This window comes from Homalodisca vitripennis, chromosome X (assembly GCF_021130785.1).
Source record: "Homalodisca vitripennis isolate AUS2020 chromosome X, UT_GWSS_2.1, whole genome shotgun sequence".
NCBI lineage: Eukaryota > Metazoa > Arthropoda > Insecta > Hemiptera > Cicadellidae > Homalodisca > Homalodisca vitripennis.
The window spans coordinates 101,728,622-101,755,155 of record NC_060215.1 but is presented as its reverse complement, the minus strand read 5'-3'; positions in this window follow the sequence as shown (position 1 = coordinate 101,755,155).

Here is a 26,534-nt window from a genome sequence, read left to right as displayed (position 1 = left end):
TTATTACCACTTTCTCTAAATAAAAAAGTTATGTATAATCATTTCTGTCAATATCAGAAACTATACATTTTCAAAACTCAATAGGGCAAGAGGAAATAAAAGTCATTACGCGAGTTTTTTTGAGTCTGCTTTTGTACAGCAAACATGAAATAAATTTTTATTATTTGATTCTTAAGGGTTTTAAAACTATTCATCTGCCTCTAAAATAATTATAAAATTATCTAACTACATAATTATTTGAAGATATTGTGTTAGATAATAGGTTCTCTTGAAACCCAAATCATACTCAACATAATAAAAACTTTTATATCACAATAGGTACAATATTGAAGGAAGAAAGGCATAAGAGGGAATAAATTCATTCAAAATTGCCAGCTTAATCAGTAATATATTACATTGTGAAATAAACTTGAAATTGTTTTTTCAAAAGGTATATAAAAGATAATAAGAGACAGGATGACCCAAAGAGGGAGAATAGGTAACGCGTATTGTGGGGCCGAGATACACAAAAAGTGTTGTTCTTTGGTATGTATATTGGTCTAAGGAAAACAATATAGGATATAAAAAGAATTTATTTTTACTTCTTTAAATGAAAACCCGTTAAAATAGCAAGAGAAGAAATAAGACATATCTGTAATCCAAACAGTTAAATACTTAATTTAAATTACATAAAGGATTGTTGGAGAGATTTGAGAGCTACTTAGATACGTTTATTGAATTTAGAAAGAATCAAAGAAATGAATCCAGCTGTATTATGTTAAAACCATGTGTAAGGATGTTCATACTTGGTACTCCAACTTCAGTTTTTATGCAGTTAGCAGATTTTGTATTAAAGTTGTGGCTTTTTCACTGTATGATTTTTACCCGAGTTTGAAGTTAACCATAAAATAACTAATAGAGTTACATTAGAGTATAGCTTGTTTGTTTCTGCATTAAATCATATGAAACAAACTAAGTACTAACAATAATTTCCAGTTTATAAATAGATTTCAACGAAAAAGAGTACAGGTTTTTGACGCTTATTTTTTTATACAAGAAAGGTAAAAATATACTGTGGCTATTAAATTACAATCACATCTATTAATCTTGACGGAGTGGTCTAATAGTTCAGCATTTTGGAGCTCTTAAAATCATTATCTTGGGCATTAATTATCTCAACTAATATTTAAAACGTTTAATATTCAACACTAATTAAACTGAGAGGTTTTGTGAATATAGCACACCGTGCTAGTCTGATAGCGCAAACCACCAGATTGCACAGAGCGGTGTCGCCTCGTAGTGCCATCGGAAGACATTAAACTAATACAACTGTTTACGTCGGCACAACAGATACTTTGTACTTGGTACTCAAATCGAAAAGCTCGGTACAGGTTACTGTTACAGTACAGTTTACATTACAAGGCACTGTTACCACCGTTACTGGTACAAAGTATTCGGACTCACTTAGCAGTACTAGTAACTGGAACGTGTACCTGTACCATTTTAGAAGTATTCTGTCAGGTATGATTCTAAATCAGAAAGAGTACATTTTGTTCTCTATTCCTGGGAATAACCAGTACAGTTACAAGCCAAAAGAATTAATACAAAATAAACTCACTTTCATTGTTGTTGTGACGGTGAAATTAAAATATTTAGCGTTTTAAATAAAATTGCATTATTATAAACGAAGTGCAGTGTATTTCCAAAATTAAAATAGTTATAAATGATATAATATAGTTGAATGTATATATTTTATTATGATATATTTCAAAGTTCTCACATAAACGTCGAAAATAGACTATTAAGCGATTGTCGCGTTCTCTTGGGGTAAGGGGGACATTTGATGTTCTTCCAACCGTCAGTAGGCCCCTACTTCACGTGCGTTACTTTTTGGCGCGGACAAGACATATTAGGGTGTAGAATAAAAATAATGTTTTTTGTCCAGTTATTAGATTATGTACAGGGTTCAAGTTTTTCTCAAGCACATCACCGCACAATTATGGGTTTGAGACTACAAGTTTAAATCTCCAAGTCGCCTGCCTGGTTAAGTTATCTAAATGCAAGTAGTTCGTTATGAGTATAAAGTGAATAGTTCTCAAAATGACCATAATTGATCTACAATTTTATGTTACATCTTAAAACCACTAATCTAATCCTAATGTTTAAGATTTTGTAATTGATAAATCGTATATGTAGACTACTAGTTACTAGTAGAGTAATATATATAGACTGAAATCCTCACTTATAGTTCTTTACTGTTTAGTTGTAAACTAATTTTTAACAATTTTGCAGTGCAGCTTGGTAGCATACATTCTTCATAATACCTTGACAACACAAAACCGCAAGTTGAGTGAACTGCCCGGGTGGTAGTTCTCCACAAACACTACACAAATACGCAGAAAAATGTTGATATCACATCTCAGATACCGGAAAGGATATATTGTAATTAAACTGATAATACCCATCATTGTGTCCAAAGTTTAATCTCATCAATTTTGATGTGCAAATATATACTTTTATTAATATGATACACATGACTAGAAACGTTCTGTAATAAATTAACTTCATAATTGAATATACGTTTAACATTTATAGTAGTGACAACTATTATAATATATTGAACTCGTGAATCTAAATTTATACTTTGGTAAAATATTTAAATTTAAATAAAAACTCATTAAATTGGTTTTCATTGCTGACAATATAATGATTATAATTTTTATTATATTTTTCCACGTTTGATATTGGTTATAATTTTAATAGCAATAGCTAAACATAACGGCGGTAAATAAAACAAAAGTATACGAATAATTAAACGAAAGTTCTTATAAGGAACAAACAATTGTAGGTTTCAAACATCACATTTGTGCTAAATATCAACACAGCTCAAAATACACGATTCCATCCTGTGATCTAGAGAATGTACAATAGTATTTCTAAATTACCGCCGCATATCGCTAAATGTTGCAGACTGTCACAATATTCTCTTACTCATGAAATGCTTAGTCCACCAAACCGCCATTTTCCATACTAAAAAGAGTAAGAATTTATTAAACCTACCAATAACACTAGATTGAGTTAACATAAAACATGGTGCAATTGAACTGCAATACATTTAAGTATCATTTATCCATAGAGTGCAGAATACTAGTTACATTACGGAATAATAATAATTTCCTTTCTCTATTGTTATCTCCACTAAGTGCCAGAATATGTGATAGTTCAGTAACTTGTATACTTTTCTTCGGGGTTTCAACTAATTGCAGACTAGTGGCATTTTAAAGTTAATTTTTTTAAATTATTTTACAACAGTATAACAATTGTTGGTATCTATACAACAATACAAGAATAATAATAAGTTGAATTCTGTAGGCCCTTTCCACCCTAATGTAAGTTTACTTTTACTGTTGGTGAGTTTGCTTTCACACACACTATTTTACACTACTTTCACATCATTCGACTTTTTTAAACCTACTTTTGCTGTATTTGGCCATCCCACTGTAATTTACTATCGTTTTCCCTGAAAAGTTTCTGTATGGTTCATGCACGGTATTCACATTATTTACTAGAATTCGAATAACTAGTTTGCTAACTATAGAGTTTGTTGTTGTGCATTTCTAAAACATATTCTTGCTAAATGGTCTGCATTTTTACTACAATAATAATACATTTTGAATATTGGTCCCATTAGCTACTTATATATTTTGGGTGCACCTGTTGACTACTTCAGCCGAATTCATTACTTCTAATGTTATTGCAGTGGCGTATACTTTGTGAGTGTGTACAAGCAATTTCTACTTTCGCATGTTTTAACCGTTTCACATAATACTAGAATGGGTCAATTTTACCACCTTAATACTTTTTATTGTCACAAATTTACAGTACCAGCCTTTTATAAACGTTTTGTATTCCATTTACTAATTATTTGATTGTATTTTCTTTCATAAGAACTGGAATGAGATTCCTTAAACTTTTTTTGTGAAAATCATTTAGTTGGCATGCTTTTACTTAACTAATGAGATTTCATGTACTATTGCCTTCATAATTTTTCAATTACGTCAATCTCGTGTTTTCTTAACATAGTATTCGAAAATTCCAGGAACTTGTTACAATCTCCGTTACAAATAATGATTTCCTACTGAGTAATCTACTGTGTTACGTACTCCTATTGAGTTGCATGGTCACCTTCACTACTATTACTGTATTCTTGGTAAAAGAATTTTGTCGCGGAAATAATACTATAAAATTGGCAACTAGTGGTGATTCACTAAATACGTAATTTATTTGTTTATTCTACTCAAATTATATATATATATATATATATATATATATATATATATATATATATATAACTTATAATAACTTACTTATACTTACTTAATACTTATATATATTTTAAGGTTTCAAATGTTGAAACCTTTATACACCTTCATGCACATATCTGATGGCTAGCTCTAAAACAGTTTCAATTATTCCTGATAACATTACGGTCAGTAGAGAGGTACGTATAAAATATAGGAAAAATAAATAAAGCTGCACAATTCGTATTACAAATACGTCACAATAAGGCTAACCATTATTATTTCAAAACGGAAAACGTTAGTTGGTTTAGACGACACATAAAAATAAAAACAATGGTATACTTCAATGTTCTTAAGTATTTCCAAGCTAAGTAGTATTGCTTAAAATAATCTACAGACCGATTATATGACAGAATAGATTAGTTCATATATATTGCAATCATACCAGTTGTTGGCATTTTGTTCAGCATCATGTTATATGTTTATATTTGAAATGTCAAATTATAAATATTACTAGCTCTGTTATTTAATACGTCTTATGTATTACATTATTCAGTAGGCAACTAGATTGATATTATTATTACATTATTTGTCGTTGGTGTATACTTTAATTTTATACTCTGTTTGGAAGGTGTAAACTGTTATAATATTTACATTATAATAATAACAGTGGTATAAATAAAAGCCATTATTTGTGTGTCCTTTTGTAATCTTTTAGTGTATGTGACGTTAATAGTGTCAATATATTTAAGGAATTTTCGTACTGCACTTACTTTTAGTCGTATATATTTTTAAATTGTTAAAATAAGTATTCAATAATTCATGGTTTTTTTTCTTTTAGAGATATCATAACCAGTACGTTAAAATGCCGAATTGTTGTATCGTGCTATCATTCGTTTGTTTAGTACTAAATTATTGATTCAATGTACAAGAGATACGTGATGTGTTGTTGGATTGTTTTAATTTTTTTTGTTTTACAGCAATATTTCAAGAAAATTTTATTTGAAGTGCCAATTCTTTATTTAACCGTTGACGGACGCATATTTTATTGTTGATAAAGTCAACAAGGCGCGTATTAGGAGTCTGGTCCTAAATTGTACTGAAAGAGTTTAATACCACCAGACATTGTGACACAAATCAAAATTGTCGTATGGAAGTTTAACTTCCAGAAGACAAAATTTAATCCAAAATAGGACGACGTTTTATTGATCAATGGCAACGAAACTAGTTTTTTGTCAGGACCAAATTTAAAATGCCACATTTCGGCTAAAAGTTGCAAACTATTTACTACCTAACTATTTATGACTAACTAATAAAAACTGTATCTTCACAATCCTAAAAGAAATTTTCCAATTAAACTAAAAGAACCTCACCAGAATTTTGAATGGTTTTCAACCACAATAAATTAATCAACTAGCGTTAAAGACTCGACTCGAGTTCTTTTGATAATTTCATGTAAAGAAGTATAGTCGTAAGTCAGAAGAAACCAATAGGTAACCTTGGACTTAAAACGTATAACTTTGGTAAAATATCTATGGTAGGAAAACTGAAGTAGTTGGAGACAAATAAAACTCTAAACAAACAAGTGAAATTATTAAACCCATGATTTAGCACTGCATAATTCATCAACATGGCCTGTTTTGAAAACATATGGACGTAACCGAAGTTATAAATGTAGTTGTAAAACACAGTAAACTTAATTCGATCAAGTTCCCCTGAACCATTACTAATAACGAATTTTTACTTGCTGAAGAAAATGATAGAGTATACACTGACGCTCCCTGGCATTATTTTTTGAAAAGCATTAAGTACTTATAAGCTATGATTACTTAGAAACTTACAATAGTTTTCAACACAAAGCACTGGTATTAAATAGTATGTTGTTGTTCCGTAGACTGCGATGTTAGCAAAATGAAAATATTCTAGTCCTACGTAAACTTTAGTTCTATGGGTTTGTAGTGCGCTGTTATATGTAGTTTTTCAGCTACGTAAGTGTATCTTCCTCTACATAACTTTAGTCTATGTGTTAGTTTTGAGTAAAGCAGTGATTGACATTTTGAAGCATGGGCAGTAATGTTTATCACAAGAAGAATATTTTGCTCTATTGTGAATAAGTGTTATGTACATATGTACTCGTATGTTTGTTCATCCTCAAAAAGTGATTATATTATTTATTATGAATTTTAGAATGAGGTTTGTTTTAACCTGATTAGGTAAACTTTATATGGCTGCTTCTGCTTCAAGTAATGAGTTTTTTATTGTTGCAGCTTGGAACAGGATGTATTTGATACTGGAAGGAGTTTGCTGTTTCCTAATTTTGACCTACATATGTCTCTACTTCTGGCATCGCCGGCGAATGCAGAACCTCGCAGCTCGCCGAGCTCAAATTTTGGGTAAAATCTCCAATACCAAATTAGCTCTATCGATTGTCTTTTTACATTTAGGAATAAATTAACTATATCAGAAAGGCTATCTTTAAAAAACAATCTTATCTATGTTTTTCATAAGTTTAGGTCTATAGTAACGAATTCTGAAAAGTGTTCAGTACATTATTTAAAATATTATTTAATACAAATTCACAGATTAATTTTCTTACGTCGAAGCAATGGGAATTACAGACAGGAATATTTTTGGATGTATTTTTAACTAATGAAGTCAACGCTTTGTATATTATTATTTTGTATAATTGATACATTTACGTTTTTTATGTATCATTACTGTCATCACTACATATACACAGGCAATAAATTATGAACTTAAACAGCGTAATTATATATATATATATATATATATATATATATATATATATATATATATATGTATATATTTACAGAAACAGGTTATTCTCTTCTAACGAATATACCGTGGTTTATTATATTATAAATGGTTTATATTATATACCACGGTATATTTGTTAGAAGAGAATAACCTGTTTCTGTAAATGTATATTTATATATATATATATATATATATATATATATATGTGTGTGTGTGTGTGTATATATATATTCTTTTATATGTATATATATATATATATATATATATATATATATATATATACACAAAATTAAAAATCATGGCTTTGGCATATTTATCATAGAGGAAAGTAAATCAGTTAAATAAAAACAAAGTAAGTTAGGTAACAGTTTAGTAAGTTTGAGTTTAAAACATTGCTTGCAATGTTAACATATAGCCAATATGTATATTTGGTTTTTTTGTACTGAAGGGAAGTGAATTGTCAAGGCACATGGGTTACTTGCTTGAATCTAGGGGCCCTGACTTCTTAACTGCACAGGGGCCCAAGCATCCGGGCCTGTGTGCCTGATAAACGTTTCCATTCTCCAAACATATAACAAAAGAATTATTATTTACATTTATATTATTTGCTCAATTATAGTTAATGCTACATATGATTTTAGGTCTAAAATATGGTCCTCAAAGTCGAACTAGAAATAATTTGAAATAATCGATTGAATAACTAATGTTTATTCTTCTAAAAGACTTCATTCCTTCTTTTGGTGGATTTTATTCACAATTATTATACGTTAGTTAAATAATGTTACGGAAAATGTTTTAAGTGTCTATTGGAGATTTTAAGTAAATTTGTTTATTTGATTGACGTTCCGAAATTGTGAATGCCAAAATATGTTATGCATATTAATATTCAAATTTAGTACTATAAACCGAAAGGTGGTCTTTTGTTTTTACATAATTTTTGTTTTTACAAAAGGGTTGAAAAAAGCTGTTTTATTTAGTTCCTTGATTGTCCTGCGTCTAATGTTCTGAAATAAATAAACAGAAAAGATTTTAAGAGAAACCGAAAAATATTCAATCCATTTAAAAATCTGTTACTTTTTCTATACAAACAATGTTATACGAACACAGACTCAACAATTCTTATGGCTTATTAAGAAGGTTTTCTTAGTTGTTGTACCAAAGCCCGTTTAAAGAACATAAAAAAATTATTATTCCAAGGAGACAGCTAACGGTATGTATTTAATGTTTTCAGCTCCAAGACCTTTCATTGTGCGGCCTGAGGATATGGAGATATATGTTCTGGGTGATTTCTACAGAGTGCCACGCACTCTTCACATCTAGTTCCTTCATATCTCACGTCATACTACCAGCACAATCTTACAGGGGCCAATGAAGATTACTTATTCAATTATTTTGTAACACATTTGTAATATGAATTTTATATAAATTATAAAAACTATAAAACATAGTGTTTCACTTCAAACTTCCACTTCAAATTGAATTTCAACTAAATAGTTAATTTCTTCTTTTAGATAATTAATTCCACGGAAATTTAGATTATAACTTAACAGTTATATATTTTAAAACTGCAAAATTGGGATAATCTGACTGTTAATTCTAACTTCATGTAGGTGTGGAATAAAACCACTGTTTACCCATGTTCCCGCGTACTATCAGTGATACAATGCGATGTCAGTGTCGTAATTATTTTTATTTTTTATTATTTTACTATCTTGTATTTTTTATTGTTTTATTATTTAATCATTCTTTTATTATTATACTTAAATTTTATTTGTTAGTATTTCATACAGCAATATTTCAATAACATGAGAATCTTAAATATCAATTTTATATAGTACAAAATCAGAAATGTAGGTTTGATTTTAACTGTGAAAGTTGAGCCATTAACAGTATTACTCAATTTTAAATGAATTATGTTAAAAAAGCAAAACGTGCTAAACAAATTGCAGTGAACTAACCTTAACGACATATATTTGAAATAGTTTAGAACCATTACTTCAGAAGATTAAAGTGGGGAAATGTAGTAAAAATTTAAATACATAAATTTAAATGTAAAACTCATTAAACGAACATAAAGTGACGAAACGGATTAAATAAGCCCAACGTTTTTGAACTATTATGAAATGATGGTTAAAATTTGAAGTTATAGTGGAACCTACATATTGTATTGTAACTTTGGGTATGGCTACAAACATAAAAGTAATCAGAAAGAAAATGTAACAAATAAAAATAATCACATTTAAAACAATGCATTATTATTTTAGCTCTAGCCAATATGTGGTTATGGTATAGGGGGTTGACGACCCCCACATTATGTACCATAACATAGTTGTACAAGCAAACGTAAAGGAACACTCAGACTTTTGGAACAATGAACTTATTGTGTAAAGTGCTGGCATGTTATTGTCCTTGTTTTTTATTATTTAATTATTTTTTATTATTACACTTTAATTTTATTTGTTAGTATTTCATACAGCAATATATCAATAACATTACAATCTTAAAAAGAACACTCAGACTTTTGGAACGATGAGCTTATGGTGTAAAATGCTGTCATCTTGTTGTTCATAGGTTAAGTTGTCAGAACTAAAAATAAAAAATAAAATTTCCATAAGAATAGTTTATTTCATGACTTATAAATAGACTATCATTCCTGCAAAATTATTGCCTACATAAGCAAATATACTTGGTTGTAGGTTTGAGCTTATATTTTTATCTTTGTTTTGTATCTCAATTAACGGCTTTTATGACATACGATTATTATTGCACTTGTTACACAAATAATGTACGTTATTCTGTGAACTTTCAATGTTTTGACATACTCAGTTACTAATGCATACACACGTACATAACATATTCGCATGTTTGCACGAGGGATAGCCATAATATGACACTCGTAGTACCGAGGTATAATAAGTGTGATAGGAGGATCCCCATGAACACTTTCGTATATCACGGCACTCCGAGATCCCGGAAGTGGAACTGAAACGGAAGTACAAGTACGTTCAATTCCGGTTTAGTTCCCGCCACGAGTGAATAAGACTCACATCGTATACTACAAAGACCTTAAGTGATATTATTTTTATGTAGTAGTAAAACTGTTTCTATACCATTATATTTCATTATTATCATCATACATTTAAATTAATAATGTTATCTTATCACTATCATAACACTAATATTCGACTATTGAACCAATGTTCAGTTATTAATAAATGTATAGGAATATTTCAAAATAATACTCGTATCGTGTCAGTAGGCAACGCATTGTAGTCTAAGTGGAAAATTACATTGAAATCGTGCATGATATGACGTACAAATGTCTACATTCAGATACAAATCTAGGACTTTAATTTTAGGATTGGATTAACTGTAATAATATTTATATTTTTATGCGTTTTATAATACACAAATAAAATCCAAAAAAAACAGCATCAATCCACATGCCTCGTTGTAATCAGCCGATAATGCTACGTAGGTTTGGCTAAAATTCCTACTAATTAAATACGCAGAATTCTATAAGTAATATTGTGTATGTCGGTTTCAGTGAAAATAATAATAATGAACGGGCTTCAACTTTTCTGTTTCAAAATACTGACATCCTCAGAAAACAATCACTTGCCTGATACGTTCGAGACCTAATCAGTTTGATTTTGAAACATGCGCAACAAACATAAGACTATCTTTACAAATAAGGGGAATAAGTATCAGCCTTAGAAAATAATAACTATTGATATCACTGACTATCGTTATCTCAATATGAACAACATATTATTACTGAAGATTGTGTTTTGTTTATCCACATATTGTCCACTTATCTACCATTCACGCACACAACTTCCTCGCCAATGTTATACGATTAGTTTAAAGCACAGTCTTATTAAACTTACTTTAAAGATTAAATTAGTTCATGGCATTTTCTTGGCAGATTTTGACATTTTGAATGTTACCAGCATACTTTCCTTTTCAGTCAAGTCCTTGTCCGTGGTGAGTGTGCGCAGGCATGACTTCAGTCAACTGCAAGACATGAATGGGGTTTACAAAGATCGGGCTCGCCCAGGCGGCGGGCCAAGTTATTATTCTCAGATCAAAAAGTTCCTGAGTCTTAATGTTAACCGCAAACAAACCATTAAACCTACAGTAATGGGAATTATATTGTTTAGTTTTGTGTTTATACATATAAAGCAAATAATTTACATACAATAACTTCTATTTTATGTCGATACCAACGAAAACAGGTATCAGTTCTGATGCTTTCTAACCAAAGTGAAACTGAAAATTCATGATTCGGAAACCTTTAAAACCATATCAATATACAAGATTGCTGTTACAAGTATACTATTTTTAGTAAACAATTGTATAATAATACGAAAAAGTTGTTATTAAATTACCATTTTAACGTTTATTCTTGACCGGATTGTTTTTCGGTTACCAATTATTCAATAAGCCATTCACGCCACACTGAGTGCAATTAATTCATTGTGTAACTTGTAGGCCTATGAGTCAACAAGTTTGCAGTTCACCTTTGTCTAAAACTTGTAAATAATAAAATATATTATGTTACCTTAAAAATTTGATATTAGTAGTTCTTTCATCTACTTTTGTCCATAGTAGTTCTATACCAAATTTCTCTTATCCTTCAACCTCCAAGCTTTGGCTCACAAAGCACCTTGAAATTATTCCTGAATAACATTAATTCTATAAAAAAACTTCAAATTGTTATTCTTGACTTTTAAAAAATTAATGCGTATATAAGAGAGAATTGCGGTTGTTCAGGCATTTAACTTAGTTGAATGAAAATTGTTTGTGGCCCTGAAAGTAGCTAAATGATGATCAGTAGCTATCTCACATTAAAATGTAATTATCCTAGAAAATGTGCATGCCAATAATGGTAAAAATACAAAAGGAACATAAGAAATTTATAAATGTTGTATAGAAAATGGTTTTGGCACAGCTGTTCTGCCCCTTAGACATTTTGGGCTTAAAAACGAACATGAGCCCCTATTTATATTTAGAATCTAGTTTCACAATTTTCATAGTACGTAATCATCGGAAACAATGCAATATTTGAATTAGAAATACTTCTAATACATGAAAATGGTAATGGATTTTTATGTCAATAGTATGGATGTTCCCGCATCCGAAACAGAAAATTTAAAAAATTAGATTTTGTATAATATAAGGTTATAAACATTAATAAAACATAGCATAACATTTTTAGTTATATTAAAATAATTCCATTCGCATCAAGGCCAATTTTAAAACTTACTTACATGGTTTATAGAGTTAGGCTTCAAGCGTGACAGATCAAATAAGTAATGATTGACGGGATAGTCTGTTTATGACGAACTACAAATATAGATCAAAGAAACAAGAGTCAGTTTATGGAGAAGTTATGGATAGTGTGGATGAGCAAGGAGTCAGATAAACTGGTATGTCAAAGTGCACAGTTTAGAATGATTATAACTTTCTTTTTTTTAATTAAGGGAGAGGCCGATCCTCTTTTAAGCCTCATTCTGCCCGTCCTCATGGGTCATTGGCCAATGCAAGGACCTCATCAGACAGAATAAGGCGGTGAGTCAATTCAGTACAAGGTCGATGGCACTGTTAAAAAGTGCAACTATATACTTAAAGTCTAACGTCTTAGATCACTCGGCCATCGGAACTTTTACACAGAAACTACTGGTATACTTCGGAGACCTGCCGCACACAAACGGAAGTATTTTGACTAGTAAGAATAATAATAATAATAATAAATCTCTTTATTGCAAAAACTACATTGTCCTCATTGTATCTCAATCGTCGATTTCCTTAAATACCACTAAAATTGTGTCATTTATTCTTCTCAGTACCTCATGTATACCTACTAAAATATTTCATTCTGCCGGTTGTCATTCCTTAATTTCTCACCTCTAGCTTAGGGGCCAGTTAGCTAAATTGTGGTCTCCCATTTGTGTGCCTTAAACTCATTTGTACTATAAAATGTCTCTAAAACGGCTTTAAAAAAAACTTTAAACGTCTTCGGCTTTGTTAGACTTTTGATCGATTCTGGTAAACTTTTGACAAACTGAACTTCTGCTTGAGCAGGCAAACGTTCATATACTACCGTTCTATGTCTCTTAGACCGACAGTCTTCCCTGCCTGCAGCTTCTTACGAGTGTAAGTCTGTATGTCTTATGTGATCGCACTTTGTCCTGAAAAGATTCTTGAAACATTCTGGAACAGTGTGTGTTTACACATCCATTCCACAAAATAACGCCATAGGCGAGATGTGGATTTATCATTGCTTCACCTCATAATGTATTTAATTTACGTCATTTATAGCAAGAAATGCATAACAACTACCATTATCTTCATATCTAATGTCAGTACAAGAGACCGAAATTTTAATGTTCTTGAAATATTTTTAATGTATTTTTTTTACTTAGTTTGAAATAAAAGAGAACAACTCATCAACCGAGGGTCCAAGAGTTACATTGTTTGGTGACTAATATGTGGAAAATGCAGTAAAAACTATATGATACTGAAATTATTACGATTCCATAATATTGGGAAATATCTGGAAAATTTTCTCAAAACAAAAATGTCTGAGGCTAGTTTTAAACACGCTTTATCGACGTGACAGCCCCATGTTAACCATTTATCACTGGATGTAAGCCTGGATCTATCTTGCAAAAATGTCGCTCCTTAGTTTAATGGACATTTTTAATAGTTAAAAAAAGTTGATTGCCATGTATTTACCGGAAGAAACCGATGTCACTACCGCACATACTATTTCAATTGAACTGAACAATATTTACATTCTATAAGCAATGTTCTGTAATTGACCAAAGCTAACCACTAAACAAACAAGGTTAGACTGGTACACACAACCCTTTGACGTAACTACGGAGTGACGCACCTCAGACACCAATGCTCAGCGCACCGATAAACTTCCGTAGCTGACACGGTTAAGTAATAGCTTGACAAATGTCAGATACCACGTTCAATATCACTTGAGAAAAATCACTTTTTGCTACTTTGTAAATATTTTTGTAGAGAAATTGTTAACAACTTTATTCCTATATTTTATCTTCTGTTATTTGATGTTTAATTCTTATTGTTGTTGCCGTTTTAATTTATAAATTCATTTATTTATTAGTATTTATTTATTGACAAAAAATGTTCACAATTGAAAAAACAAAAACTGAGAAAACATGTGTTACTTTAATAATGTTAAACACAGACAACAGAGACTACTAAAGCCTGGGGAAATATTATGTCTGGGAAATCTGTGGTGCATCCATCAAAACTGATGCAAATGTGCCGCGGTGACAGTATGTAACCTAAAGCACAGTAGCGAGCACCCGGTCACCATGCCCTCACCCAGTCTTGTGCTGAGACTATGCAATCACCCTCATCACCTGCACCCGCCTCAACGCCTGGACCCGCCTCATCGCTAGAACCATCACATCGCCTGTACTCGCCTCAACGCTGGACCCACCACATCGCCTGAACTCGCCTCAGCGCTAGACCGACCTCATCGCCGGTACTCGCCTCGGCGATGGACCCATCACATCGCCTGTACTCGCCTCAACTCGACCCATCACATCGCCTGCTCCACGCCCGGTTTGCTCCCCCGGTTTATAATGTTACCCAGAGCATTGGTATTTGACTCGAAGATCGCCCAATCAGGAGATTGACTTTGGCGCTATAGGTTGAAAATTGGCAAAAGATGCAAGATGCATGAATGTTGAATTGTATTTTTGAGTGTGATCCTGATGTGGGGAGAATGTACAAAATGTAAGTTCTGAACTCTTAAAATCGTAGTTTGCTATACATGTGAATCATGTCTTTACAATATACACATTGATTGGTTTATGTATTTATCGAGGTGTAGCGCATCGCAACGTCTCACCGAGCCGCAGTCGACGCGTGAACCACGAAGACGCGGAGTGCCGCACACTGGTCAACACATGATTTGAGTCGTTTCGCAACTTTTCAAGCAATGTTTACGACAAGAGGCGTTAACCGGTTGAATTACGCTTCGAGACAAAATGCCTCGAAATAGACACGCTTGTGTGGCGACGAGCCGAACTGTTATTGGTAGTTTATCATGTGCCGAGTTTTGGTGTGGTGGCCCTTCTGTAGTTTATACTCCCTTTTCTCCTTTATTCGCTTATTAGTTTTAATGAGTGATAAAATTTAGTTGTGCTCATTCTGCTGTAAATATAAAACTTCATTCAATCATTACTAAATTCCGCGATAAACCCAAAAATATTTCTCCTCTGGTTCATGGGATGAACCCTATATTTTATTTCCAATTGTAGTATTAATAATTATTGCATGATCTCCCAAAACAGAACGTCAACGTCTACACTCATACACAATCACGCTTTTCAGTCAGGTGACCACTATGCAACTGAAATTGATTATCGGAACATTATATTTGGAACCAAAACGTTCCACCTGTGTGCGGCCATCCTTAATTTCCGTATCAGATAGTTTATTTGCAGCAATTTCCACATATTAGTCACCAAACAATGTAACTCTTGGACCCACGGTTGGTGAGCTGGTTCTCTTTTACTTCAAACTAAGTACAAAAATATATTTTAAATATTTCAAGAACATTAAAATTTTGAACTCTAATAATGACAGTTATGAAGATAATGGTAGTTGTTATTAATTTCTTGCTAAAAAATGAAGTACATTAAATATATTTGGTGGCTAAGCAATGATAAATCCAATCATTCAATTAATACTAATTAACTATATTATCGTCTCTTAAATTAAATATAATACACAACTACTGCTAGATCTGTATTAAGCGTTTTTTACTTAACTTTTCAACTGATGACTACGAATCAACCAAGTTTTAGGTTTCTATTGAAATGCATTCAAAACAATTTCACAAAATAGCAAATTGAATATTCAGATATTAGGGATATTTTGTTATTTAATTATACAGCCTGATTAGATATGTAAAATTATTTTTATTCATTTTCTTTGGTAAAGTTATTTAGGACCAATTCGTACTTGATGAGCATTTTTATTCTATTAGGATATTATTAAAATGATTCCGTGTTTCAATTTCAGGCATTATTAAATTAACTGCATGTATTAATTAATAATTATTAATTTAAGATATCCTGCTAGTTACCATTTTCATAACAAAAATATTAAAATTTGGGTTCGAAACGTCTTATTAATCATGACTTAACCGGAAACAAGAACACTTGAAAAAATGTTTTGCATACATTTCTGTAAAAATTAATAAGAAGCAATTCCTGTATTACTGTTACCATTACTTTCTCAAATATTAATTGATTTTCATAATCGAATTGGCTACTAATATAATTAGATTTTCTATTGTACCTTTCATTTATCAGAAGTTTCTAAAAGATGTTTAAAAGTTTAAACTTGTGTACTTGATATCAGGAGGTCTAATCTGACGGTGTAAATACAATCTGCCCACATTTTATGGAAGCAACTCGAGCCTATGCACAGGCTTTCTACCCATGTAGGCTTATTTCCTAGGTCACTAATATTTATTAATAATACTTTGTAAATGAATTCAACTTTTTTTTTTTTAATATTGTAGCTGTAAATATTAATGAATGTACAATTAGTTTTACAAATTGGTTTCATTGTATATTATTAACTAAACTTATAATTACTATTTAATTTGGAGTGCCGTAACGTTTATTTGACTTTTTAAGGAGTTTGTATTTTAGTTTAGCCTCATCTGATCCATGGCAATGTTTTGGTTGCAATATAAATCAAGGTTTACAATGTGAGCCAATGAATTGAGCAGTGGTTGGGATCCCAACCAATTACTTAACTACAGCCTGGCATTCTTTATTGTGCTATGGGCCAGTACATCAATATGCTCGAGGACATTTCTAGGCTTAACGCATGTGGATCAATCTCCAAGCTCATAATGCTGGGAGATATATATATATATGGAACCCGATACAAGAAGTAAAATAAGTCTTCACAGGCCTACGGGGAACAACTAAAATATGTGGTGACCAACTGTAGTGTCAACGAGATGTTGAGTGGACAGTGCAATGTGATGATAATAATGATGCTTTAACCGGATTGCAGCTCTAATTAAACTTCAAAAGATAACTGTAATACAACGAGTTGTAGTGAAGCAGATTTTGAATTGATAGGTTTTAATTTAACTTACGAAAACAGTTTAAGTAATAAGTACTCCATTATTGATTAAGACTGAAAAACTAACCGATGAAATTAATTTATGTACAAAGCAAAAGTTGGATTTTTTTTTCTGGAGAACAACAATTTTTTAAACATATTCAAACTTAAAAAGAAACAAACCATTGCTATGTCCCAAAACAAGTTTATAATGCATATCACCATGAAAAATAACTCTAAAAATAAATGTTCACTTTTTCACCTTAATTTTCATCATTTCTTATCCCGTATATACAATTTTGAATTTTTTGTATTACTTGAAACCAGAAATTTTGGTGTTAACAGAGCATAAAATGTCTAATGAATAAATAGCCATCCTAAATATTTTGAATTTTAAAACAGTATAGGACTTTTTAAGAAAAGAAGAGTGAGCTGCAGGTCTTATAATTCTATTTCATAACAATATTAGTATTAAATCTATAGGAATCCCCTCAGTTCAATCATTATTAATATTATTGGTTGATAAATTTATTTAAATCAAACTTAGACTAACAAAAGTTATTAGGGTTCAAAATTCGAGGATCCGGAATCAATTGTTAGATTTTGAAATTGAATTTGAGATTCTAAATTATGGATCTGACCATTATTAATGACCAAAAATTACAGTCACTATGCGTGCAATAATTAATTATAAAAACATCACCTCTTTAATCATAGTAAAAGATAGTGGATCATACTACATATTGTTACACTTAAGTGGTCTATTATTGTATCTACCATTTAATTTTATGGTCCATGGTACACGTTATAAAGTGCATAGTTTCTAGTTAGCTATTGTTAGGAGTTCACATTTAATATGATTATAGACTTTTTTAGATACGGCCTTAATTCTTAGTTACAATTACGAGCACACACAGAAATTGGTATTGAATTCAGAGCTGAGAATCAAGACCACGGTTTTGGTAAAGGTATCGAAATGTGAATAGCTTTGTAAAGTACTCACGTTTGTGATTTACATTTATTTAGATTTTTAAAACATAACTGCAAAATACGAGATAGATGTTTATACCAATCAATCAGAGCAAGAAGAGGGGGAAGAGATAAACTATAGGTGCATCCATGATGTCAGGGTGACAATGAAAACTGACTCAACACAAGTGAGTCATCAGTGAGTGACAAGAAGATATCTCAGCATGCCCCCTCCTGCAAGGCCATATTTAGTCACCTACAACGTAAAAATAAATGACGTGTCATGTTTATTCTACCCTGATAATGTCATGATCCTAATTGCTGCTGGTCTAATGGTAAAATTCAAAGACTTAAATTTCTAATTAGATATTCACACAAAACATACTTGTAATTTATTACTAAATGCTCCAAAAAATATAAACTAGTTTATTTAAGTAATAAAATGTATGAATGGGGTACTTATACACAGTTGAACATTCTTACAAATAGCTGCATATTTACTTGATTTGTTCATCAAGCCATCTCACATTGATAAACAATGAAAAACATAAAACTTTAGAATAGTTCTGAGCGTATTTCATACACTCTACATTTACATTTTATCTCTTTATTTCTCACAAAACAAATCAATAATCTTGTCCTCAAGAAACTTTATAACTGTTTGAATAAAAAATCTATTCACAGTTAAAACCGACACTGCAGTTTCTTTTATGACGTCCGTGTCTTACTTAATACATAAACATTCTCTTCCAAATTCACCCATTTTTATGAGGGCCTCAGCTCAAATTTTAGTTTTCTCAGCTTCTAATTGTATTTTTGCACAGCAAGCTTGCTTTATTTTTCTTCCTAACTCCTTCCTTTTATTTCATTTTCATTTTAGAAAGATCTTCATTGTAGACAGCGTGGGCATGTCTTACTGAGTGAATAAGCTCTTTTGTAACTATATAAAATTATTCACGCCCCCAGCTGAATTTATGAAATCATAAATTTACCTTAGACCAACCACAGTCTAAAGATATTTCTTTAGGCATTTCTAAGGAAATATCTTCAGTCTGTGGACCAACTAAGCTTTCTTCATGTAGATTTTCTATTAATCATTCTTTATTGACAGAAAATCCACGCTCCACACAGACATTTCCGTGTGGCATGGTCCATATCTCTGTGGACCCTTATATCCATATAAGGATCATAAAGTTGTTCAACTCTCTAAATTGTTCACCTTCAACAATGCCCAGCAGTTTAGTTCAACCATTTATCCAGCAGAGTTTAGGTCCTTATGCAATGTTTACACATTTCTTTGATATGAGGAATAGAAAATAATTATAATACTCGTACTAACTCTTAATATTATCTGCATTGGTACCTGATAATCACCGCTTTCCTACTAACTAGTCTAAATATTTCGTAAGCCTTTCTTGGGCTTTCAAGTCGCTTCTGACGACATTAGGGTCCAAACACGAGATAACACATGAAAACGTATATTTCAAGGATGGTTTCTCATCAGTTTTCTAATAACCATTTATTCCACGTTTTGCTGCCTTCTTTAGTTTTATCTTTGACAAATCAGTTGTGGCTTGGCAAGTTTGTAATGCATATTTGATAGAAATCCTTACGTCAATGTTTTACATGGATGAAATGTTCAGCATTTGCAAAATAGACTTTACCAAGAATGTTTTTAACACTCTCTAAGAGTTCTTTTTTTATGACTTTTTCCATTAGTTTGATGATCAGAGAATGTAACGCATGTGTATAAAAGGGGCTATTGGTGCGTCATTTTGAAACTATTAAAAAGGGCTGAAAAAAGTTACACATTGATAAAAAAATGTTAATTTAGCTGGCAAAGAGCGTATAGTTGAGCAGTTCCTTCACAGTAACAAAACTAGTACTTACTGTCCCACCCTGATACTTGCAACCCTCTTTTAAAAGCACAATATATTTTATATAGTCCGTAGCTGCCTATACTGAGCAGTTGAGGATTATAGGGCGCCCACGAGTAACTCGACTAACTTCTCAGGTGGTTTCCTCTCATCAAAATAATAAAAAATGTTCAAATAAACATATGTCCAGAAAGTTTTTTTAGCAAGATACAGCTAGCAAAAGATTTCGCCAAATTTTCTGGGAAAGGACGGAAATAAAGTGAAACTAATGTTTTTATAGCGTAAAGATAGTTTTTACATTTATTGCATTTTATGTAAAATGAACTGAACAATTGAATAACATATGTTCCAGACCTGTATGACCACTCATTTCTGAGATATCAGACAAAATATGCAAAATTCGGTCTCGAAAAACATGCTTTGTTTAGATTTGAAGTACATTAACTACATTAAATGGGTTAACGCATACCTGTTGACCAAAACTTTTAGAGAATTTAATTCTGAAGAGAATAGTGTATAATAGGCTAATAATAAATTAACACAAAGTTTAATAAATTAATACTTAATTAAATAAACACATACAAAAAATAAGAAAGAATAAGCAATATCTGTTTATTAAATGAACCTTCTTCGTAAAAACAAGACATTTTAATTACTGATCTTTACTAATCTTTCATTCCAATTTCCATATGTTATAAATGGTGTTTAAAATGATTTCATTAATCATTTATGCACAATCCAGTGCATTTAACGAAACAACATGTAACTTTGCTGTTAGCATCTCGGTTGTTCTTAAGTAGTTCACAAGCGTTTAAAATTCGATTCAATAATTCTTCTTTGTAATTAACTGGTTATGCATATTCAAGTTACTTAAAATGACTCCAAAGGTAGTAATCCAAGCGATTTAAATCAGGAGACCTAGGAGGCCAATTAATTGGTCCACCTCAACCAATCCATCTGCCTGGAAAACTTATCTACAAGTGCTCTCTAACATTTTGTAAATAATGTGCCGGTGTGCCATCATGTTGTAATATCATTTTATGTCTTCTTTCAAGTGGTACACCTTAAAGTAGAGCTGACAGTTGATTCTCTAAAAATTCTTTATACATAAGAACAGTAAGGCGGTTTTCAAATACAAATACGCTAGCAAACTTATATATAGTTTGAGAGGTATGGTGTGAGCTCTCAATAAAATTCAGGATTCAAAAGGCAGTTAGATTCTATTATATAACTCCAAAGCTTAAACTTTTCTAGATAGTTATGGTTAGGTAAGTTTACTAAGTATACGTGATTTGACACTAAGATTTTGGTGGGTAACTCGAGGGAGTTTTTCAGTCGTCGAAGAAGCCGCTGCCACAGCCCGTACTAATGGCCGGAGGGAGGCGTTACAGTAGTTTGATATGAAATATTCTCAGCATGCCTGAATAATGACTACAGTTTGAACTGTTTGGTGAAGGTACGTAGTTACTGTTATTAGCTCAAACTAGTAAATACTGTTTGACTAGTGAGGAAGAAAAAAGTCAGTTGTAATACTCTTTATAAAAGTTCTGAATTCATCCAAAGATTCAAATAGCTCGATTCTGTATATATATGGTTTCAAGAAAGTAGTACAGTACAGAAATTACCTTAAGTAATGCACAGTGGATTTTACATTTTTCAGGAATGTACCATTTTCTCAAATATTAAAAAAAATATGAATATTTGATATTGGCCTAAGCTATTGAGGTTAAAATTACAATATTTCAGGATTAGGATAGCTTTACTAATCTTTAAATCAATTGGTAAAACACTCTTAGTGTTTGAGGATTTGAACCAAATATCAATATTACTTGATATAAATATGTGTTAAGTAAGGAACATTATTAGTGAGAAAGTAAAAAATACTCTTGTAATACTCTTTTTAAGAACGCTGATTGCACGCAGTGAATAAATGGATTTTGTAGCAGTAAAATTGAATTATATATATTAATAATGGGAAAGTTTAAAGATTGTTAGATTGAACTTCAAGACTGGCCTGTTTACTGGAATAAAAGGATTTAGATTTTAATGTAACAGAGTTGGCGATAAAGTTAGTATTTAAAAATATTAAAGGACATGTGTAATAATCCCCTTGAGTTTCAATTCATCCATTTCACGTTTAGACGATAAAGATTATAAATTTAGAAGTGCTGATAATTTTGCAGGTTGTCCTCAAAGGGCTTCCAACAGCAACATTCAAGCTCCTGGCACTGTCGCATTTCACTCTAACAATAAGTTTTATGTTGAAACTTCTTTAATTTATAATAACTATTAATTCTGGTTGACCATTGATCTGTAAAATACAAGCATCTTGAAGTTTTTGTCTGATAACTTCTAATTTTTTAATTAAACCACTTTGGTTTCTTATAAACTGATGTTGGTTAGTGAATTGAAGAGAATGCTTTGTTTGAATAGTTTTAATATTTATAAAAATTCATGATTAGTTTTTCAATATTTCTTTCATTAAACACTCTATTCCAATATCGTGTTTCAATTTTTCTGGATAGTTTTCTTATTAAAAATTATCAGTTTTAGTTTTTCAGTTTTAGTTTTTCAGTTTCAGCGTATTGCTTTAAAGAAACTGCTAAATAAAAGGCTAATTTGTTATGTGAAAAATTACCAAAAATGTTGTCTACATCAATCTCAGGATGTTAGTCTAAAACTGAAACCAAAAAGAAAATCTGTTATGGCATTAGTCTTTGTTATGACTAGTAGGATGACATAAAATCGCCAAAAAATAAAACATATTTATGTTTTGTCGATTTATATTTGTGTAAGTTCATTAATTATTACGATAGTTATTTACCGATCTCTACAATTTCTGTCACACTTTGTGTATAAAAATCAAAAATTAGACAACCAAAGTAATGAAGTATTGAGTTTCATAAATAATATTTAACTTTATAAGTGTATATTTTTGTTCATCTCCGAGCGTCTGCCACATCTATGCGCAATATACGCAGTGGACGTCAACCACTCAGCGGTGGTAAAAAACACACAATTACTAATTTCATGTCTCAAAATGTGTGTAGTAGACAGTAAATATATCCTCTAGAAAAATACATGTTGATTTATATCATGGTTTGAAATTAAAAGTGCGTATTATTTAAGTAATACACACCCATATTTTCAAGTAAAAGATATCCTGGAAGCCCATTTTACAATGTATAAATTCTAGTCAAAAAGTGGAGGATGTGTATTAGTTCTTAAGATACAGGCCATTTCCCAAGCCTCAGTTACTTTCTTTAATACAGCGTCGCTTTATTTTAAATTCTTCTGTGTGGGTGGTCTCCAAAATGTTAAATTTTCACTTATGTTATAGCCGTTTTTGTACAACATAAAATAATAATAATAATAAGGCTCTCAGTCAAACAGCTGTTAACCTTACAAGTTTTAATATTATCAGCATTTAATACGACTCAGAGGAAGAGGAGTACTGCTGCACCCCAGCTTGACTGGTAGGTACAGTAATTTGTAGTGGTAACCCCCATTATGTCATCCTATATACGCCTAAGGTTTGAATTACTACCTTTGGGGAAGGTTGAGGTGTATTGTTTATGCTACAAGATCAACTAATAGAGAGGATATGGTGTAATTAATAATAAGAAATACAGTAGCTTCCTTTTCTCCAGAAGAAATCCAGCTTTCGGTAGACAGCTTCAGTGGGCGGGTGGAGCTTTGCATTGACAACGATGGAAAACAATTTGAGCATCTGTAAGATGTTGGTGGCTTAATGAAGTACTTTTCAAATTATTATTAGTATTCAACTGTAATATTACAATTTATTACATAAATAAAATAATTGACATAGTTTGAAAATTTTATTTTTGCCAACAGAACCGAAATCCCTTGAGATAAAGCCAAAGTTTAAATACAAAACATTTTGTTTTTTTAATACCTTTAATTTGGTATAATTCAAACCATACGGTTGTATTTAATATATTTTAGGTATAAATATTTTGAAATTTTCAAAATGTAAGTAATTTTTAAATGTCAAAATTTGTTGTGTACTTAAGTTTCTTATTTTTTGGAAGGGTAGGTTCTCAACTAATTTTGGGTAACATTTAAACTTTCATAATTTTTTCACTAAAGTAAAGTACCAATAAAAAACCTGCTAAAGCTGTTGTTTTATATTTGTTAACACTCTGTACATTTACAGCAAGATAAATTTAAAACATTTTTGTTTAATGATCTGTGTCTAGAGATCTTTAAAATGAGGTACCACACATCCCACCTTTACGTTTAAAAATTTCCCAATAACAGCCCCATCTTCCAAAAATACCTTTACAAATTTTTTGGTGGGTTCAAAATAATTTTATAAAATTCTTTGGCCATGAAGTAGGGGGAGAAGGGAGGGGGTACAGTTGAAATGGAGTTTGTATCTACACTTGTTATACTGCTACAGCCAGTGGCTCAGGTGATTTAGTTCACCCTGTGTCTATTTAATTATTTTAACCAGAATAATAGCACTCGTCATTGTACTAATTAAAAATAAATTTTTTTCATTTATACTGGTTTAAGAAGTAACTTAAGTTTAATGAAGGTAAATTGCAATGCAATAGTCCAGGTACCAAGAGCCAATTTTCATTATATAAGCACACAACCTGAGTTTCCTTAAAACCTATATAAGAATTTTCCTTCCCCTCAGAAAAAATCCAATTGTTAGCTAGTAAGATTTGGTAGAGGTTGAAATGAGATTTTGTCGTAAGGGTTAAAATATCAAACTTTTTCTCATATCACATTTTTCCTAGTTTGATTCACTTACACCAAGTGTTAGATACGTAATTAGGTGTATATGATGTTTAATCCGCTTAGATAACCATACATAGACCAGTTGGTATTTCACTATATAGCTATCTGCTATATAGTCATATAGCAGAAATTTGTGAAATACAGCCTCTTATTCAGTTTTCTGACAATTCCCTGAGAAAAAATTAACGGCAATACAATTTCCATTGTTTTTCCACTACTTAAAATTAAAAATTAAATCTCACATGCTGCAAAACTGCATTCTGTTTCTTACTAACAACTTTCTCTGACTATGAAATCTCAAAAAGATGTTTTTAGCTACATGTTATGAAACAAAAAATATTACAATTATAGGTGACTGTTGGAGAAGAAAGATTCTCTGACATACTCTAAACCCAAGATATGAAAGCGTTTGAAAAAAAAACACAGAAACCATAAAACGTAATCAACCCTAAAACTTACGACCAGATATTTAGAAAATTGTATCATTGAAACTAAAATAAATAAACAAGCCAACTAATACGTATGTAGACATGATATTAATCACTCTCTATTTTAACATTTAATGAAACCTATTTCAAGATATACTTGTTGGAAAAAATAGTGCAAAACGTGATATCTTGGTGTACACAAAATAACTCAAATGAATATAATGACCATATTTAAACTTGTACAGAGATTTCCTAATCCCAAGTTCTTATCAATTCTTTCAACTATCTTTATATCCACTTAGAGTAGCAATTTTGGCTATTGTACACCTCATTGTACTGTAAAGAATCACTTAAATCTGGGCAACCTCATGGATGTCCAGGAGCGGTACATCAACGCAAATGCCGAGATTCTGGGGTGCAAGAGTAATTCAATAGGTCTCATCTACTACGGGAGATGACTGTTGGAGTTGGTGAGATTCGTTCCCTAAGAGTCAAAAGTTCTTGCTAGCCTAGACTGGACAAAGAGGTGTGCCACCCTCTGCCTGCTTTGACTGGAGAGGCTGGTTCAGAGCTGGCTTCCCCTTTTTCTTCCAAGGGGACATGACTTGAGATTAGTGCCCTAAATTCTCCCTCAAGACAGCCCCTACCCCAACCTTACCCATCCAGAATATTCTGTCACTTCAGAAGCAGTAAAAAGGTCCTTACAGGACTAGGTGCAATTTCCTAAGCTTCTTATCCTAAGAATACAAAACAAAAACCAATCACACCAAATAAAAATACAAGTAATAAAATAGTTCCCAAGCCAAAAAGTTATTCAAACTTTTTTTTCTTTAAAAAGTTTTGTAGTGTACCGTAGTTGTAATTATTTTTGCTGAATCGCGGTAGGAAGTAGGCTCTTTTGTTAACTAGACGCGGTGCGTGGACATTGTTTGTTGGTTCGAGACAAGAAAACCAGCTGATCGAGATGTCTACGGTGATACGTTCCCGATCCGGTTGGTTTGAGAGAGAGGGGGCAGTGTTGGAGTGTCGACGACAGGGTGCAGACGTCCAGTTGAGAAGCAGTAGTTCTTCCTCTAATCCTCTAGTTTGGGATATAGAGTAATTCTTTTTATCGGGTGTAATTTAAATCAAGTTATTAATTTTCTTTAGTGCGTATTAGTTTCCTATCTGCCTCCATAGTCTTCAAAGTAGTAAGTCCCGTACCAGCGTTTAGTTAATATCTTTTATTTTTATACTGTTGTGATTACATTTCTAAAGTTTCCCATATTACAGGGTCTGTGAATTAATTCAATTTC